The following is a 22,171-nucleotide window of genomic DNA, read 5'->3' as shown; positions in this document are numbered from 1 at the left end:
TTCACGTGCTCAGCGTCACATCCAACTGCTGTCTTTGAAAGATAGGCGCAGGAGTGCTGTCAGCATTGCTGCAGAGATTGAAAAGGTGGGGGGTCAGCCTGTCAGTGCTCAGACCATACGCCGCACACTACATCAAATTGGTCTGCATGGCTGTCACCCCAGAAGGAAGCTTCTTCTGAAGTCTCTACACAAGAAAGCCCTCAAACAGTTTGCTGAAGACATGTCAACAAAGGACATGGATTACTGCAACCATGTCCTATGGTCTGATGAGACCAAGATTAATTTGTTTGGTTCAGATGGTCTCAAGCATGTGTGGTGGCAATCAGGTGAGGAGTACAAAGATAAGTGTGTCATGCCTACAGTCAAGCATGGTGGTGGGAATGCCATGGTCTGGGGCTGCATGAGTGCAGCAGGTGTTGGGGAGTTACATTTCATTGAGGGACACATGAACTCCAATATGTACTGTGAAATACTGAAGCAGAGCATGATTCCCTCCCTCCGGAAACTGGGTCGCAGGGCAGTGTTCCAGCATGATAATGACCCCAAACACACCTCTAAGACGACCACTGCTTTATTGAAGAGGCTGAGGGTAAAGGTGATGGACTGGCCAAGCATGTCTCCAGACCTAAACCCAATAGAACATCTTTGGGGCATCCTCAAGCGGAAGGTGGAGGAGCGCAAAGTCTCGAATATCCGCCAGCTCCGTGATGTCGTCATGGAGGAGTGGAAAAGCATTCCAGTGGCAACCTGTGAAGCTCTGGTAAACTCCATGCCCAGGAGAGTTAAGGCAGTTCTGGGAAATAATGGTGGCCACACAAAATATTGACACTTCAGGAACTTTCACTAAGGGGTGTACTCACTTTTGTTGCCGGTGGTTTAGACATTAATGGCTGTATATTGAGTTATTTTGAGGGAAGAATAAATTTACACTGTTATATAAGCTGCACACAGACTACTTTTCATTGTGTCAAAGTGTCATTTTGTCAGTGTTGTCCCATGAAAAGATATACTTAAATATCTGCAGAAATGTGAAGGGTGTACTCACTTTTGTGATACACTGTATGTATAGATATGCTACCTCTGGTTAATATTATTCTTAAACATGGTATCAGCTTTCACTGTTATGCTGATGATACACAGTTCTATGTGTCAGCACATCCAGATGAGAGACACCAGTTTAGACTCTGGATGTTGAACAATTTTCTTTTACTAAATGATATAATAAAAAATATTAGGACCACAGGCAGCTAGAAGTAAACTTTCTGATTACATAGTAACTCTGGATGGTATTTCAGTTACACCATGTACAGCTGTTATAGACCTTGGTGTGATTATTAATTCCAGTTTTTCTTTTGAAGCTCATGTAGCTATCACCACCAGGATAGCCTTCTGTCATCTTAGAAACCTTGCTAAGCTATGATGTCACTACATGACGCAGAAATACTTGTCCATGCTTTTGTTACCTCTAGCTTGGATTATTGTAATCCCTTTTGTCTGGTTGTTCCAGTAGGTGTATAAACAAACTGCAGTTAGTCCAGAATGCAGCAGCCAGAATCCTTACTAGAACCAGAAAATATGAACACATCACCCCTGTCTTATGCACACTGCACTGGCTCCCGGTCAGATTTCGCATTGACTATAAAATAATGTCTTCCGCATTTAACCCATCTGTGGCAGTGAACACGCACACACCAGTGCACCAGTCAACACACACCCAGTGTGTCGGGCAGCCATCCCCGGTGCCCATGGCACTTCAGCCATGGATCCTGGGAATTGAACATATGCAACTCAAGTTCAATTTATGTTGTATTTTAACATGATTGGTTCTACCATCATTCGTAAATGTGTTTAAATCGATAAATATTTTATTCAGTCAACTCTGAACTGAAACTATATTACAGGTGGCTGTAATCTCATGCAGGCTCACTATTTTTAAGGTTACATCATGTTCTATATTGTTATATGCACATTAAACTCAATTTTTATCTGTTGTATGATGTTGACCTTATAATATTTTTATATTTTCTGCAAGTTTCCATGTAATAAAGGCTACTTGGCATCAGCTGAAGCATTTCTACAAATTCATTTTTTGTAAATCAGAAGAGAAAATTTGCCAGCATTAATAAGCCTAATGTACAAATGAAGCAAGTGTTGCTGATTGGATCATAAACAGCCACAGCAACCTTAATTATTAGCTGAAGGATTTATTTTATTGCAAACTGCTAAATGCTCAACATTACATGATAAATTATGTTTTGCTTATCAGATCATAAATGGCCACAGCAATCTTTGGTGTTAGGTGTAGGATACCATTTCCTTTAAATGTTCATTGATGGATAACAGAAATTCTGTTGCTGCTGGCAGGAAGAGAGTGAGCTGGGCACTATGTGAAGCTGTAATGGGCTGGCAAAGAATATTTTATATCTTAAAAATTACATATTTTACACCTGTGTATACAGTTAAAGGTGTGGAAAATGCTCTTATTGAGCTTTTTGTGTTCTTGTTGAAACAATATTTTTATTAATGCCACTGCATTTCAAACTACCATTGCAGTAAACCAACCTGATTTGTTTGTGACTGTAAATGTTGCTACTGTCTGGTTATCATTTTACACCTGACATTGATTTATTTTTTTAATGAAAGGCCACATTACATTCTCTGATACAGTGGTTGTTATAGTAACCAGGGTTGGCAGTGTACACAATATGACCAGTTACAGATTCAGATTTCTATACAGTAGCTATAGTTCATGGAACCAGGGGGCAGTGCATATAAATCTAATATAGCAATTTCATTTTCTGTCCAAAACCAACAGTGAATTTCGTGTGTCCTGAGTTTATATTTATTGTTGACGATAGTATCAGTAAAATATCTTTTTCTTATGGGTAATATTTGGCTTTACTTTTCCTGCATGTACATCTCTGCTCCTTTAAAATCGTTGATACAGTCTGATGACTAGAACCGGTGATCTTTCAGTCCCAAGCGGGCTTCTCTGACCACGGCTCCATGTGACCCTGATGCGACAGTGGAGCTGAAAACGCGATGTTCCGATCTTCAGCCGATGCACGTTGCATAGGAAAGCAAAAAGCGACACTTCCACGTTTTGCCTCCCAATATCCTACGTCTAAAAATAGAACGCGATGAATTTCCTACACGGCGGTGTTTTACCGATGCTTCACCTACGTATTGTGCTGTCTGGGTACTGAAGGGACAGGTAGAGGATAGTCTAACAGAGTTATTTAAACTAAGATAGTTATCTGTAATGTAAAATATAACATAGAGAATATACATGATATATGTTAAATTGTTCAGACATTCAGAAAGATGTCAGCACGATAGCCTAATTTATTTTAACAAATGAAGACAAATAGCCTAAATCACTATCAATTTTACACCATCATATTATAGGCCAAAGTGTTAAAAAGAAAAGAAAAAAAAAAGAAAAAAAAAACTTCAAGCATGTTATGTTATTCAGCAAAACAGGCTAACCCTTAATGAAATGTTTTTTAGCCTCAGAGCAGCAGATAAGCAATGTCTCATGTCTATAGACAATGACACCGTTATTAATAAAGTGCACTGCTTAGGAGGCTTTTGATGCTTTAGGTAGCCACTAAATAGTGAAGCTACTTAAGAGTTTAGTGTAAACCTAACAATAGAGCACCTCTCTGTTGAAAAGACAAATGCAATTTTAATTTTTATTTCAACTTATTGCTCCTGTACAAATGTAAATACTTTTTTCATCTTTATCACATTTTTACCTTTTAAATCTTTATCTGATTTAAATTTGAATTAAACTTGTTTATGTGAAGTGTTTTCTGTTAACTTACCAACATACACCTGAACTTATACCCAATAAAAAGTCATTGTAAGAGCTAGCTGCTGTTTTATTTATTCAAAATTTTCCTCCGTGGAAAAAGTGGGCCGGGTTTGTTCATGAAACTCCCGGTCTGAAAAAGGGGCCCAACTCCGGCCCTGGTGAAAACTTGATGTTTGGAGCCCTTCTGGTGTGCAGGCTGGTACTGTGTATCAGCACTACTTACTGTGTGCAGGACCTGAGTCGTATCTGCTCCAGTCACTGGTTGGTGGCATTAAGCTCAGTCAAGAACTTTAAGAAATATAGTTTAGATAGTTCACACATAGAAGAACCTACAAAACCTCTTAGTATTATTAAAGTGCGTTTCAGCTGCTTGAATGGGGTTAGTGTAGAATTATGTACAAAGATCTAAAGAAAGTACAGATGAACAGGCCGGTTAGCTCAGTTGGTTAGAGCGTGGTGCTAATAACGCCAAGGTCGCGGGTTCGATCCCCGTACGGGCCACACCTGCTTTTGGACTTAAACTAACAAACAAGTGATCCTTCTCTAACTAACAGGTCCTATTAACCTGGGCTTCAAACATTGTCTCTGACAAGTGTGAGATCTTTTTACTGCCCCTCTCATTCTAGTCAGAAACATGCCATTATTTCAATTAGCCAAACTTAATGACCCTTCTGTAAATGGTTTAATGTGCACACTGCTGCTACTGGCTTGTTTTCTTTTCTACAATGTAAGTTCATACCTTCAGGTTCATGTTATTTGAGATCTCTACATAGATTTCTTCCTCATGTGCAGAAAGACGGAGTTCAGTTTGAGATAGAGGTGGGCGGATCGATCCAAATATCGATAATATCGATACCAACGCTGGTATTGATATTGAGCAATACTCGTGTAAAAAGATCGATACTCAAGCTGACTGCTGCGCTCGCGGATTCATCAAAGTCTACTCTCTGTCTGTAAGAGTAGCGCTGCGCTGTGTCGTCTTTTGTTGTTGCACCGTCACGTGGCTCAGCGGCGCCAGCCAAACAGACATGCAGGTAGGCTCAGCCTGACCCGCCCACTCAGCGCTCTCCTCGAGTCGACACGTCACAGTACGGAGAGAGACATGATACTGTTCTTAAATAAAAATCTCTAATCCTTTGTTCTCAACGGGGGGAGGGCCCACAGTGTAGCTGTATTCTTTCTTTATTTATACCTTCTTTATTTATTTTTCACTTATTGTTTTTATTTTGTTTAAAGCCAGAAGTGCACTGAAGGGAAGAAATTCCTTATTCTTTGTATTATTTTATTGTATTGTTCGACTTGAAAAACAGAACAAGTTTGAAACTGTTTACAGTATTTGTTGTGGTGTGTTAATTTTGTTGTATTGTGGTTTGTCAGCCCTCTACCTCAGGACATTTTGTTTTAAGTTGTGTTGAGTGATATTTTTTTACACTGTTTATTTAAGAAAAAACAGAATTGCACTGAAAGGAAGAAAATTCCTTCTTTTTTATTGTTTTTCCTAAGAACAATTCTATTTGAAAAAAGAAACAAAGAAAGAAAGAACTAGAAAAGATGTCTAGTGAGGGGAGAATTTTTATTTTTATTTTGTATTGTGGTTTCTCCTTTTCTACCTCAAAAAAGTAAAAGTACCATTTACTTGGTATCGGATCGATACCAAAATTCCCGGTATCACCCACCTCTAGTTTGAGAAGCTCACAGCGGGAGAGCGAGTGAGTCTGCGCGTTCAAATGAATCAAATGATTCTTTGAGTCGATTCTTTAATCCGATTCTTTAAGTCGAAGGACAGGAATAGACTCGAAAGAGTCGATTCACTAAGTTGATAGTACTCAGCAATCCAAGAAATTGGAAGCTGAAGGAGTCGCTTCCCTACATAGTGCACTACGTAGATAGTATTTTAGATATGAATTTATGTTCCCTACATAGTGCACTAAATTGTATATCAGATAACGGATTTATGTTCCTTACATAGTGCACTACGTAGTGCACTAGATAGTGAATTAGACAATTGGTTTATTTTCCCTACACAGTTCACTAGATACTGTATTACATAATTAATTATGTTCCCTACAGAGTGCACTAGATTGTATTTTTGATCATAGATTTATGTTCCCTACTTAGTGCACTAGACAGTATATTAGACAATTGATTTATGTTCCCTACACAGTGCGCTAGATTGTATATCAGATAACAGATTTAATACGCAGTCGTAGTAAAAAAAGTCTGTGTCTCCTTCATGTGTGTGTGTGCGTGTGTGTCGTTCTTGGCCGCTCGTTGTAGATTCCAGGAGATTTTATCTGACTTGCGGGAATGAGGAAGCCGCTATGTATATGCTGGAGACTCCCGGAACTTTTTCTGTACTTTATTTTACAAAAAGTCAGAGTGTACTATGAGAGGGGGAATTATGTTTCTTATTATATAATTGTTTCTTAACAAAAACCCCAGACTTCATTAAAGTTTATTACATTAATAAAATTACTTTTTATTCACCTATAAACTGTAGTGGGTTTTTACTGCACATGATGAACTAATAAACACAAAATCATTTATTAGTCAAAGCAAATTGATGATACATTCACCTCATAAATCATGATACACTGCTCTACCCTACATGAAAGTAAGTACAAAGTATCAGTATCGGATCGATATCGGCGATACTGGCCCTGTATTTACTTGGTATCGGATCGATATGAAATTTTTCAGTATCGCACACCACTAATACAGATGTGCTAATGGAGATGTTTTACTGCTAAGCTGCTGTTCAACTCCAGTCCAGTTGGTGACGCTGGTGCGTCTTAAGTTGTTCTGCCAACCGCCATTAAACATCATAAGAAGAACAAGAAGCTGCTGTGTTTGTACTGTAGAGCCTCATCTGTAAGTAAAATATGTATTTAATTATAACCCTTATATTTAATTATAACCACATTCTAATTAATAATAAAACTAGAGTTCATAATAAAACATCACTGTGAGGATTTGAGGAGATTTAACTTCAGTTTTATTTAAACACACAAACTTTTAGCTGCTCCGCTAACTGTTAGCATCACATATGATTCAGTACTGATGAACCGATTCATTGAACCGATCCAGCAAAATGAATCAATTGAGCGGAACTGATTGAGTTTCTTCATGATTAAATCTCACAGTTCTATATAAACACGTGATATTTTTAAACTTTGTTTATAGTTGAACTTTGTTTATAGTTGAACTTTGTTTACAGTTGAACTTTGTTTACAGTTGAAATTTGTTTATAGTTGAATAGTCTGTCTGTCTGTCTATTAGATCTTTAATAATGCAGTCAGCAGAAGAGGGAGACGTCACCCCTGTGGATCTACAACATGAAGAATTCCAGAATAAAATAATACAAAAGGAGGATGATGATGATGATGATGATGATGATGATGATGATGATTTTTTCTGTAAGTAAATATAGAGCATGATGCCACTTTTTCACCAGACAGTGTGGTACAGTACAGTATTATACAGTACAGTATGGTACAGTTTAGTGTAGTACAGTACAGTAGTACAGTACAGCTGCTACACTCCAGTCTCGATTTAAGTTTTAATGTAACTAGGATTTATTTATGATTAGGAACTAGGAATGTCCCGATCACGTTTTTTTGTTCTTGATCCCGATCTTTAATTTTGATCCCGATCCGATACCGATTATCAAACCGATACTTGTATTTTCTAGATATTGTCTAGATAAGAACTAGATAACACTGTTTACACGGTGCACACTTCAAGTACATTACAGTTATTCCAATTAATCCAATGTACATGTTTAACAACTGAATAGCTCTGCAGTGCTGTAGGGAAAAAATTGCCTGCATCCAAACTATTGCTTAATGTTCTTTTACAAAATAAAAGTAAACAAACCTAGTGCAGCATTGTAGTAAAAATGAAGTGAGATAATTACAGTTTCACTTTGAACTTTATATTCAAAGAACATAATTCTGTTTAATGCAGTGATACACTAAAAATGAACAAAAATCTCCACTCACAAGTGGTGTAGCAGCTTAACTTGAATATAAAAAAACAAATAAGTTACTTAACAGCATTACAGTAAAACCTGAATACCAAAATAAAACGGAAAGTCACTCTTTTGTTATGAAGGAAAGCCAGTTCCTAAAGTGCTTGTATTGTGACAATGGATTGATGGACGTTTCTACGCAAAGTGAGTGTGTTTTGACCCTTTGGGGCTTCCATAGTGCATGGGATAGCGTGCTCGGCTCTGGCTGTCCGCTATTCGGAACAGAATAAGTTAACAAAGTGTTTTGCTCCCGACAATTAGTGAATATACCGTGTATTTAATTTCTTTATTAAGCGAGTGCATCACTACGACGCTCGGTTACATAACTAAGCCAATCAGAGAGCTTGATACTGAGATGTTGTTCAGTCTTGTAACACGTAAACTGGTAAAAGCTGTGTGTTCTGGTCCTGAAGTTTTCATACTCGGATTAAAAGTTATTGTTTTGTAAACCGGAGTAATCCTCGACTCACACACCATATAAACAGTAAAATTCTACAGTAATGAACGCAGCTCTGCTCCCACCGCCTCGTGAAACGCTCGCATTACAGACATTACACCGCTGTTGGACTTGTTTCACTTTCCAATTTAAAGTATTTCCACACAGCGGACATGCATGGACAAAAGATCGGGTTATGATCGACATTACTAAAGCCGATTTCCAATCAGTTAAAAATGCCTTGATCGGCCCCGATCCCGATCTGTGAGATCGGATCGGGACATCCCTATTAGGAACCAAACCCACAACCTTCAGTTTCCTCCAGTTGTTGAGATTCTTCTTCTCATATTGATGAATTTCAGGTGAAGTCACTTTAATCCCTGCAGAACTTGTGGCTTCTGTGGAACTGCTCTTCTCAGAGGATCAACAGTGTGGAGGTTTCCAGATGAAGCCTGTGAAGAAAGAAGAACCTGAAGATAAAGATGAACTCAGTAAGACTTGAGCAAAATCATTTCTCCTAATTTGGTCGTGTCTGAATTTCTTGTAATATTTTAGTATATTTAGTGCATAAGTGAGCAGGTGAGTGAAATGAGGAGACAGAAGATAAAGAAGATTAAACAGATCATGCTGACTGTACCGTGTTTACACTAGTATATAATTACAGAGTAATGCCGGGTGAATACAAGTGGCTGAATGATTGGGTAATGAATGAGAAGAAATAAAGTCGAGTATATAAGCTGATATATTCAATATATACGTGATTGTTTGTGCTGATGGTCCTGGAGAGATGAGTCTGCACCTTCCATCCAGATCTTAACTCTCCTCCTTTTTTTAGAAAGTGTTGCAGGCCTGAAACGCAGGAATGGATGTTTATTAATAAATGAAATGAATTTGAACAGATAAAAGATGAAACATCTCTGCTCCATCCTGTCTGACATCAAATAAAAGTCAAAGTCTGTGTTTATATTATTATTAGCTTTTTCCATACTGTCCCAACTTTTTCTGAATTGCGGTTGTATTGTTATTATTATTAAATCAGCTGAAACCCTGTTTGAACAAAGGTTTATAGGTCGTGTTTTTGACAGATAGTATAGAAGTACGTGTCTGTTAGTTCTAACTTAAGTGCTTAATAAAGAAGTCGGTCGTTACTACCAACAATAACAAACTTATTTTTCTTCTTTCACAAAACAAAGACATTTCAGGTGAAGGATCTTTAATCCCTGTGGAACACGTCACCTCTGAGGAACACCTCACCCCAGAGGACCAACAGTGTGGAGGTTTCCAGATGAAGCCTGTGAAGAAGGAAGAACCTGAAGATAAAGATGAACTCAGTAAGATATTTTTTATCTTGAGTAAAATAAGATTTGGATTGAATAGAATCAGAGGAACCTGGGATGAAGCATCATACAGTGAAAGCTTGTATTGTGCTCATGCAGATCAGTGTGAGCAGGAAATGATGAATGCAGGATGAATCACGTTACAGGACTTTAGCATCAGATCTCAGTTTAACAATTACTAACAGTATTTATTATATATAATGTTATAAATGTATTTTATTATTTATAATGTTATAAATGTTTTTTTTAATTATTTATAATGTTATAAATGTATTTTATTATTTATAATGTTATAAATGTTTTTTTTTATTATTTATAATGTTATAAATGTTTTATTTTTTATTTTTATAATGTTATACATGTTTTTTTTATTATTTATAATGTTATAAATGTATATGATTATTTATAATGTTATAAATGTATTTGATTATTTATAATGTTATAAATGTATTTGATTATTTATAATGTTATAAATGTATTTGGTTATTTAAAATGTTATAAATGTATTTGGTTATTTATAATGTTATAAATGTATTTGGTTATTTAAAATGTTATAAATGTATTTGGTTATTTATAATGTTATAAATGTATTTGATTATTTATAATGTTATAAATGTATTTGATTATTTATAATGTTATAAATGTATTTGATTATTTATAATGTTATAAATGTATTTGGTTATTTAAAATGTTATAAATGTTTTTGATTATTTATAATGTTATAAATGTATTTGATTATTTATAATGTTATAAATGTATTTGATTATTTATAATGTTATAAATGTATTTGGTTATTTAAAATGTTATAAATGTTTTTGATTATTTATAATGTTATAAATGTATTTGATTATTTATAATGTTATAAATGTATTTGATTATTTATAATGTTATAAATGTATTTGGTTATTTAAAATGTTATAAATGTATTTGGTTATTTATAATGTTATAAATGTATTTTATTATTTATAATGTTATAAATGTATTTGGTTATTTATAATGTTATAAATGTATTTTATTATTTATAATGTTATAAAAAAATGTTTTATTATTTATAATGTTATAAATGTATTTTATTATTTATAATGTTATAAATGCTTTTTTTATAATTTATAATGTTATAAATGTATTTTATTATTTATAATGTTATGATTGTTTTTTTATTATTTATAATGTTATAAGTGTATTTTATTATTTATAATGTTATAAATGCTTTTTTTATTATTTATAATGTTATAAATGTTTTTTTTATTATTTATGATGTTATAAATGTTTTTTTTATAATGGTATAAATGTATTTGATTATTTATAATGTTATAAATGTATTTGATTATTTATAATGTTATAAATGTATTTGATTATTTATAATGTTATAAATGTATATGATTATTTATAATGTTATAAATGTATTAGATTATTTATAATGTTATAAATGTATTTGATTATTTATAATGTTATAAATGTATTTGTTATTTATAATGTTATAAATGTATTTGATTATTTATAATGTTATAAATGTATTTGATTATGTATAATGTTATAAATGTTTTTGATTATTTATAATGTTATAAATGTATTTATTATTTATAATGTTATAAATGTATTTTTTATTATTTATAATGTTATAAATGTATTTGGTTATTTATAATGTTATAAATGTATTTTGTTATTTATAATGTTATGAATGTTTTTGATTATTTATAATGTTATAAATGTATTTGGTTATTTATAATGTTAAATGTATTTGATTATGTATAATGTTATAAATGTATTTGATTTTTTATAATGTTATAAATGTATTTGATTATGTATAATGTTATAAATGTATTTATTATTTATAATGTTATAAATGTATTTGATTATGTATAATGTTATAAATGTATTTTATTATTTATAATGTTATAAATTTATTTGGTTATTTATAATGTTTTAAATGTATTTGATTATTTATAATGTTATAAATTTATTTATTATTTATAATGTTATAAATGTATTTGATTATGTATAATGTTATAAATGTATTTGATTATTTATAATGTTATAAATGTATTTGGTTATTTATAATGTTAAATGTATTTGATTATGTATAATGTTATAAATGTATTTGATTATTTATAATGTTATAAATGTATTTGATTATGTATAATGTTATAAATGTATTTATTATTTATAATGTTATAAATGTATTTGATTATGTATAATGTTATAAATGTATTTGGTTATTTATAATGTTATAAATGTATTTTATTTTTTGTAATGTTATAAATGTATTTTATTATTTGTAATGTTATAAATGTATTTGATTATTTATAATGTTATAAATGTATTTGGTTATTTATAATGTTATAAATGTATTTGATTATTTTTAATGTTATAAATGTATTTGATTATTTGTAATGTTATAAATGTATTTTATTATTTATAATTTAATAAATGTATTTTATTATTTATAATTTTATAAATGTTTTTTTTTTATTATTTATAATGTTATAAATGTTTTTTTTATTATTTATGATGTTATAAATGTTTTTTTTATAATGGTATAAATGTATTTGATTATTTATAATGTTATAAATGTATTTGATTATTTATAATGTTATAAATGTATTTGATTATTTATAATGTTATAAATGTATATGATTATTTATAATGTTATAAATGTATTTGATTATTTATAATGTTATAAATGTATTTGATTATTTATAATGTTATAAATGTATTTGATTATTTATAATGTTATAAATGTATTTGTTATTTATAATGTTATAAATGTATTTGATTATTTATAATGTTATAAATGTATTTGATTATTTATAATGTTATAAATGTATTTATTATTTATAATGTTATAAATGTATTTGATTATGTATAATGTTATAAATGTATTTGATTATTTATAATGTTATAAATGTTTTTGATTATTTATAATGTTATAAATGTATTTATTATTTATAATGTTATAAATGTATTTGATTATGTATAATGTTATAAATGTATTTGATTATTTATAATGTTATAAATGTATTTATTATTTATAATGTTTTAAATTTATTTGGTTATTTATAATGTTATAAATGTATTTGGTTATTTATAATGTTATAAATGTATTTTTTTTTTTGTAATGGTATAAATGTATTTGATTATTTGTAATGTTATAAATGTATTTTATTATTTATAATGTTATAAATGTATTTGGTTATTTATAATGTTATAAATGTATTTGGTTATTTATAATGTTATAAATGTATTTTATTATTTGTAATGTTATAAATGTATTTGATAATTTGTAATGTTATAAATGTATTTTATTATTTATAATTTAATAAATGTATTTTATTATTTATAATTTTATAAATGTTTTTTTTTATTATTTATAATTTTATAAATGTTTTTTTTTATTATTTATAATGTTATAAATGTTTTTATTATTATTTATAATGTTTTAAATGTATTTTATTATTTGTAATGTTATAAATGTATTTGATTATTTGTAATGTTATAAATGTATTTTATTATTTATAATTTAATAAATGTATTTTATTATTTATAATTTTATAAATGTTTTTTTTCATTATTTATAATTTTATAAATGTTTTTTTTTATTATTTATAATGTTATAAATGTTTTTTTTATAATGGTATAAATGTATTTGATTATTTTTAATGTTATAAATGTATTTGATTATTTATAGTGTTATAAATGTATTTGATTATTTATAATGTTATAAGTTTTTTTTATTATTTATAATGTTATAAATGTATTTGATTATTTATAATGTTATAAATGTATTTGATTATTTATAGTGTTATAAATGTATTTGATTATTTATAATGTTATAAGTTTTTTTTATTATTTATAATTTTATAAATGTATATGATTATTTATAATGTTATAAATGTATTTGATTATTTATAATGTTATAAATGTATTTGATTATTTATAATGTTATACATGTATTTGATTATTTATAATGTTATAAATGTATTAGATTATTTATAATGTTATAAATGTATTTGATTAATTATAATGTTATAAATGTATTAGATTATTTATAATGTTATAAATGTATTTGATTAATTATAATGTTATAAATGTATTTATTATTTATAATGTTATAAATGTATTTGATTATTTATAATGTTATAAATGTATTTATTATTTATAATGTTATAAATGTATTTGATTATTTATAGTGTTATAAATGTATTTGATTATTTATAATGTTATAAGTTTTTTTTATTATTTATAATGTTATAAATGTATTTGATTATTTATAATGTTATAAATGTATTTGATTATTTATAGTGTTATAAATGTATTTGATTATTTATAATGTTATAAGTTTTTTTTATTATTTATAATTTTATAAATGTATATGATTATTTATAATGTTATAAATGTATTTGATTATTTATAATGTTATAAATGTATTTGATTATTTATAATGTTATACATGTATTTGATTATTTATAATGTTATAAATGTATATGATTATTTATAATGTTATAAATGTATTAGATTATTTATAATGTTATAAATGTATTTGATTAATTATAATGTTATAAATGTATTTGAATTTTTTCTGCTTCAGAACTGAACAAGGATTTCTGCTGCTCCTCGTGTCCACGTTCCTTTACAACCCAAAATCAGCTCCACAATCACATCAAGAGCTGCAACCATGATAAATATGAGACTCTGGTGAAGATTAAGACTGAACATGAGGATCTGACGCCCACCAGAAGCTCCAGTAATCAGCAAACGTCCTCTGGTACTGTCAGCATTAACACATCTCTCAGTCCCACACAGGAAGAAGGAAACGTCTGCTCACAGTGTGGGAAGAGCTTCAGGTGCCTGAGTCATCTCAAAATACACCAGCGCATTTACACAGGAGAGAAACCGTATCAGTGCTCACAGTGTGGAAAGAGTTTTAATGAACAGAGTAAGCTCAAAATACACCAGCGCATTCACACTGGAGAGAAACCGTATCAGTGCTCACAGTGTGGAAAGAGTTTTAATGAACAGAGTAAGCTCAAAATACACCAGCGCATTTACACAGGAGAGAAACCGTATCAGTGCTCACAGTGTGGAAAGAGTTTTAATGAACAGAGTAAGCTCAAAATACACCAGCGCATTCACACTGGAGAGAAACCATATCAGTGCTCACAGTGTGGGAAGAGTTTTATTACACAGGGTAATCTTAAAATACACCAGCGCATTCACACTGGAGAGAAACCGTATCAGTGTTCACAGTGTGGCAAGAGTTTTAATACAAAGAGTGAGCTTAAAATACACCAGCGCATTCACACTGGAGAGAAATCGTATCAGTGTTCACAGTGTGGAAAGAGTTTTAATAGAAAGAGTGAGCTTAAAATACACCAGCGCATTCACACTGGAGAGAAACCGTATCAGTGCTCACAGTGTGGGAAGAGTTTTAATCAACAGGGTAATCTCAAAATACACCAGCACATTCACACTGGAGAGAAACCGTATCAGTGCTCACAGTGTGGAAAGAGTTTTAATAGACAGAGTACTCTGAAAAGACACCAGCGTGTTCACACTGCAGAGAAACCGTATCAGTGCTCACAGTGTGGAAAGAGTTTTATTACAAAGAGTGAGCTTAAAGTACACCAGCACGTTCACACTGGAGAGAAACCGTATCAGTGCTCACAGTGTGGGAAGAGTTTTATTACACAAAGTAATCTCAATAAACACCAGCGCGTTCACACTGGATAGAAACCGTATCAGTGCGGAAAGAGTGTGGAAAGAGTATCAGTGTGGAAAGAGTTTTAATGAACAGAGTAAGCTCAAAATACACCAGCGCATTCACACTGGAGAGAAACCGTATCAGTGTTCACAGTGTGGGAAGAGTTTTAATCAACAGGGTATTCTCAAAATACACCAGCGCATTCACACTGGAGAGAAACCGTATCAGTGCTCACAGTGTGGGAAGAGTTTTAATCAACAGGGTAATCTCAAAATACACCAGCACATTCACACTGGAGAGAAACCGTATCAGTGCTCACAGTGTGGAAAGAGTTTTAATAGACAGAGTACTCTGAAAAGACACCAGCGTGTTCACACTGCAGAGAAACCGTATCAGTGCTCACAGTGTGGAAAGAGTTTTATTACAAAGAGTGAGCTTAAAGTACACCAGCACGTTCACACTGGAGAGAAACCGTATCAGTGCTCACAGTGTGGGAAGAGTTTTATTACACAAAGTAATCTCAATAAACACCAGCGCGTTCACACTGGATAGAAACCGTATCAGTGCGGAAAGAGTGTGGAAAGAGTATCAGTGTGGAAAGAGTTTTAATGAACAGAGTAAGCTCAAAATACACCAGCGCATTCACACTGGAGAGAAACCGTATCAGTGTTCACAGTGTGGGAAGAGTTTTAATCAACAGGGTATTCTCAAAATACACCAGCGCATTCACACTGGAGAGAAACCGTATCAGTGCTCACAGTGTGGGAAGAGTTTTAATCAACAGGGTAATCTCAAAATACACCAGCACATTCACACTGGAGAGAAACCGTATCAGTGCTCACAGTGTGGAAAGAGTTTTAATAGACAGAGTACTCTGAAAAGACACCAGCGTGTTCACACTGCAGAGAAACCGTATCAGTGCTCACAGTGTGGAAAGAGTTTTATTACAAAGAGTGAGCTTAAAGTACACCAGCACGTTCACACTGGAGAGAAACCGTATCAGTGCTCACAGTGTGGGAAGAGTTTTATTACACAAAGTAATCTCAATAAACACCAGCGCGTTCACACTGGATAGAAACCGTATCAGTGCGGAAAGAGTGTGGAAAGAGTATCAGTGTGGAAAGAGTTTTAATGAACAGAGTAAGCTCAAAATACACCAGCGCATTCACACTGGAGAGAAACCGTATCAGTGTTCACAGTGTGGGAAGAGTTTTAATCAACAGGGTATTCTCAAAATACACCAGCGCATTCACACTGGAGAGAAACCGTATCAGTGCTCACAGTGTGGGAAGAGTTTTAATCAACAGGGTAATCTCAAAATACACCAGCACATTCACACTGGAGAGAAACCGTATCAGTGCTCACAGTGTGGAAAGAGTTTTAATAGACAGAGTACTCTGAAAAGACACCAGCGTGTTCACACTGCAGAGAAACCGTATCAGTGCTCACAGTGTGGAAAGAGTTTTATTACAAAGAGTGAGCTTAAAGTACACCAGCACGTTCACACTGGAGAGAAACCGTATCAGTGCTCACAGTGTGGGAAGAGTTTTATTACACAAAGTAATCTCAATAAACACCAGCGCGTTCACACTGGATAGAAACCGTATCAGTGCTCACAGTGTGGAAAGAGTTTTATTACAGAGAGAGCTTAAAGTACACCAGCGCGTTCACACTGGAGAGAAACCGTATCAGTGCTCACAGTGTGGAAAGAGTTTTATTACACAAAGTAATCTCAAAACACACCAGCGCATTCACACTGGAGAGAAACCGTATCAGTGCTCACAGTGTGGAAAGAGTTTTAATGAACAGAGTAAACTCAAAATACACCAGCGCGTTCACACTGGAGAGAAACCGTATTAGTGCTCACAGTGTGGGAAGAGTTTTATTACACAAAGTAATCTCAAAACACACCAGCGCGTTCACACTGGAGAGAAACCGTATCCGTGCTCACAGTGTGTAAGGGTTTTAATCAACAGGGTAATCTTAAAATACACCAGCGCATTCACACTGGAGAGAAACCGTATCAGTGCTCACAGTGTGAGAAGAGTTTTATTACACAAAGTAATCTCAAAATACACCAGCGCATTCTTACTGGAGTGAAACTGTATTGGTGCTCACAGTGTGGAAAGAGTTTTAACATACAGAGTAATCTCAAATTACACCAGCGCATTCACACTGGAGAGAAACCGTATCAGTGCTCACAGTGTGGAAAGAGTTTTAATACACAGAGTGGTCTGAAAAGACACCAGCGCATTCACACTGGAGAGAAACCATCCCAGTGGTCACAGTGTGGAAAGAGTTTTAATTAGGGATGCATCAATACTATTTTTTCCCAACCGAGTACAAGTACATGTATTTTTGTTCTTGCCGATACCGATACCTTTTTAGAATTATGCAATCTGGAGCATTATGGAATAGTGTAGTTTTTAGAGTAAATGAGTGCAATGGAAAAGTTTATTTGTTCCTTTGAGTACACGCACTGAACAGAAACCAACGGTCTCACAAATACCGTTTTTTTTTAAACAAAAACACGTGAAAAGTGACGAGAAGTTTAATGATACCACGTCCAGAAATGCATGTCAACAAGTAGCGAGTGATCAGTGTTTGTGCGCTGATGTGATGAAATTAAGGAGGAAAAATAAATGAATCTGAGTGGATTTGGCAACACGAATAGCATGGATTGTTCTGTAGTGAGTTAGAGGTTAATAAATATTTTTGCAATGTTGGTGATTTGTTGTTATGTTTTGTAGAGAACGATCAGGTCAGAAATACTGTAAAATGTGTGTGTGTGCTGGTGTATTCTGATATAAACTATATTATCCCCCTGTCCCACCTGTTTACACTCCTCTCCTGCGTTTCCCCTCACACCGTATCCTGCGTTCTCATTGGCTGTTCGACATGTCACTCATTCCCAGCCAAGCGCTCGGCGAGCCGGTCAGATCGAGTTGCTGGATAGTTCACACTTGGTGATCGAGAGCCGAGTTTTAGGCACACGGTATCGGATATTTAGTATCGGAGCCTCGTTTGCGAGTACGAGTACAAGTTAATGAGCGCGGTATCTGGCAAATACCCGATACCAGTATCGGTACTCATGCATCTCCAGTTTTAATACAAAGAGTAATCTCAAATTACACCATCGCATTCACACTGGAGAGAAACCATATCAGTGCTCACAGTTACCCCTTTTCCACCAAAAGCACCATGGTTCTTGAACCGGTTCTGTTCAGGTTTCTCAGAACCTTGGTGTTCTGTAGAGAACCGACGTGCGTTTCCACAAGTTTACGCCATCATCTGTGGGTGTTACTTAACGAAAGTTAAGAGTAGTAATATCATGGCGGAGCGTGTACAATATGTGTGAGCATTTGTGCTGTTACAGATGTTTGTTTTTATGCAAAAAGCATGGATCAGCTGTCGGTGATAAGAAGACGTGACGTGTTTGGCTCACTTGTTGTTTTCTTTAGTTCATTGACGTGAGAAGCGTTTCGCGCTTCGCTTTCACCGAGACTCTCAGTGCAAATAACCGATTTGATCAGTACTGCTATAAAACATCACTAAAGTTCCACAACATGAACATCCATCTGTGTCAAATAACCATCAAATCCAGTCTAAAAGCTCCACATGTATCTGTGTTTGGCAGGATTTACTTCACGTGTGGTGTTTATGCAGCTCAGGGTTCTCGGGAGAGTCAAAAAGCTTCACGTAAAAAATAAAGTGTAAAGTGGCTGAATGTACTAAAATACAACATAGAAACACGATTACACGTTATAAGTGCACTGTACTGCCCAAATTCATCGCTTAGTGTTTTAGTATAATAAGCCACGTTATGGTTTATTTTTCACGTTAAGCGTTGTTCGTTCTGTCCGGGTCACTTTTACCGCGTCATATCACACACTTCATCTTTTTAAAGGCACTTTGAAAATATCAGCAACAAAATCCAATCAGGTGAATTTTAAAAGATAAAAATGCAGCATTAAGCTCCATACGAGACACCAGCAGACGCCATTGTTGCTGTCGCTATGCTGTACAACATGACACACCCACATGTGACGTCACGGTTCGGGCTGAAAAACCAAGTATTCTGTGGGGCCAGATTGAAAAAAATTGAACCGGTTCCAAATCAAGTTCAGGAACCGGAACGGAACCGGAACCGGTGGAAAAGGGGTAACAGTTTTAATCAACAGAGTGCTTTAAAAATTCACCAGCGCATTCACACTGGAGATAAACCGTATAAGTGCTTACAGTGTGGAAAGAGTTTTAATACAATGAGCGAGCTTAAAATACACCAGCACATTCACAGTGGGGAGAAACTGTATCAGTGTTTACAGTGTGGAAAGAGTTTTAATCAACAGAGTCAAAACACACAAGCGCATTTACACTGGAGAGAAACCATATGGGTGCTCACAGTGTGGAAAGAGTTTTAATATACAGTGGGGCCAAAAAGTATTTAGTCAGCCACTGATTGTGCAAGTTCTCCTACTTAGAAAGATGAGAGAGGTCTGTAATTTTGAGAGACAAAATGAGAAAAAAAATCCAGGAAATCACATTGTAGGATTTTTAAAGAATTTATTTGCAAATTATGGTGGAAAATAAGTATTTGGTCAATAACAAAAGTTCAACTTAATACTTTGTAACATAACCTTTGTTAGCAATGACAGAGGTGAAACGTTTCCTGTAAGTCTTGACCAGGTTTGCACACACTGTAGCTGGTATTTTGGCCCATTCCTCCATGCAGATCTCCTCTAAAGCAGTGATGTTTTAGGGCTGTCGCTGGGCAACACGGACTCCACAAATTTTCTATGGGGTTGAGGTCTGGAGACTGGCTAGGCCACTCCAGGACATTGAAATGCTTTTTACGGAGCCACTCCTTCGTTGCCCGAGCGGTGTGTTTGGGATCATTGTCATGCTGGAAGACCCAGCCACGTTCCATCTTCAATGCTGTCACTGATGGAAGGAGGTTTTGGCTTAAAATCTCACGATACATGGCCCCGTTCATTCTTTCCTTAACACGGATCAGTCGTCCTGTCCCCTTTACAGCCCCAAAGCATGATGTTTCAGCCCCCATGCTTCACAGTAGGTATGGTGTGCAACTCAGCATTCTTCTTCCTCCAAACACGATGAGTTTTACCAAAAAGTTTCATTTTGGTTTCATCTGACCACATGATATTCTCCCAATCCTCTTCTGGATCATCCATAAGCTCTCTGGCAAACTTCAGACGGGCCTGGACATGTACTGACTTAAGCAGGGGGACACGCCTGGCACTGCAGGATTTGAGTCCCTCTCGACATAGTGTGTTACTGATGGTAGCCTTTGTTACTTTGGTCCCAGCTCTCTGCAGGTCATTCATCAGGTCCCTCCGTGTAGTTCTGGGATTTTTGCTCACCGTTCTCATGATCATTTTGACCCCACGGGATGAGATCTTGACCCTCAATGGTCTTGTATGTATTCCATTTTCTTACAATTGCTCCCACAGTTGATTTATTCACACCAACCTGCTTGCCTATTGTAGATTCACTCTTCCCAGCCTGGTGCAGGTCTACAATTTTCTTCCTGGTGTCCTTCGACAGCTCTTTGGTCTTTGCCATAGTTGAGTTTGGAGTCTGACTGTTTGAGGCTGTGGACAGGTGTCTTTTATACAGATAATGAGGTCAAACAGGTGCCATTAATACAGGTAACGAGTGGAGGACAGAAGAGCGTCTTAAAGAAGAAGTTACAGGTCTGTGAGAGCCAGAAATCTTGCTTGTTTGTGGGTGACCAAATACTTATTTTCCACCATAATTTACAAATAAATTCTTTAAAAATCCTACAATGTGATTTCCTGGATGTTTTTTTCTCATTTTGTCTCTCATAGTTGAAGTGTACCTATGATGAAAATTACAGACCTCTCTCATCTTTCTAAGTAGGAGAACCTGCACAATCAGTGGCTGACTAAATACTTTTTGGCCCCACTGTACTTAAGCAGTTGCTACAGTCTGGGCAAATGGCCACCTATCCAGTCTAGAATTAGTATTGTTATGTTCATTTATGTGCTATTTATGTATTTTGCTTGTTATTGCTTGTTTGCTAATAAAATATCTACATATTGAACCTTAATCCTCGGTCTCATTATTGATTCCTGAAAGCTTCTGTCCTGTTTTTAGATAAATAAAAACACGTCCCAGTCAGTGTACTGAAGAGCAGAGAAGGCTACCGCTAGCCAGGTCTTTACCTGTTTTACTTCTGGTTTGTAGCAACTGGTGAGCGGTCTGTGTGCTGTAATCAACATAACAGAGGTGTGGTCTGAGTAGCCACAAAGTCCACATAGGAGTGAGTAAACTGACATAGTTCAGCTCACGTATGGCACTAAGGTAAAAGATATTTGGTATAATAAGAACATCAAGGTTGTGTTGGTTTATTGGTTAAAAAAGTCTCCATATAGATATTATATCACTAATTACACTTAGCCCTGATTGCTAAGTGAAGTTCTGTGTTCAGCTGTATTGAGGATATCAACATTTTCCTCAGGCATGTTGTTACATTTGAACAAAAAGCATCCATTTTTTGCTAAGCTAACAATAACTACACTTAGCATTGTTATTGTACTGGAATTCTGGGTTCAGCTATTAGTGATATCATAATATATCAATTGTTACACTTAGCATTGATTGATAACTGGAATTATGTGTTCGGCTCTATTGAGGATATCAACATTTACCTCAGTTCTGTTGGTACATTTGTTAAAAAAAAGTCTCCATATTGATAATATATCGCTAATTACACTTTGAACATTGATAGTTTGTTGATATTCTGTATTCAGATGTATTGGGAACATTAACATTTTACTCAGGTATGTTGGTACATTTAAACAAAAAG

General features: G+C 33.8%; 1 non-coding gene and 2 pseudogenes across 1 annotated transcript; all 3 read left to right on the top strand.

Moving 5' to 3' along the window:
* Positions 1–15,885, top strand: part of LOC134326282 (zinc finger protein 850-like) — a 151,292-nt pseudogene extending 135,407 nt beyond the window's left edge.
* On the top strand, positions 4,245–4,318 carry trnai-aau (transfer RNA isoleucine (anticodon AAU)). Its single transcript has one exon. It is a non-coding gene; the product is annotated as a tRNA-Ile (tRNA).
* Positions 15,886–15,889: 4 nt separating the features above from the next.
* Positions 15,890–18,195, top strand: LOC134326882 (zinc finger protein 585B-like; annotated as a pseudogene).
* Positions 18,196–22,171: the final 3,976 nt, after the last annotated feature.

This window comes from Trichomycterus rosablanca, chromosome 14 (assembly GCF_030014385.1).
Source record: "Trichomycterus rosablanca isolate fTriRos1 chromosome 14, fTriRos1.hap1, whole genome shotgun sequence".
Lineage (NCBI taxonomy): Eukaryota > Metazoa > Chordata > Actinopteri > Siluriformes > Trichomycteridae > Trichomycterus > Trichomycterus rosablanca.
The sequence above is the reverse complement of the archived record's forward strand: the minus strand, read 5'-3'. Positions and strand labels throughout refer to the sequence as shown.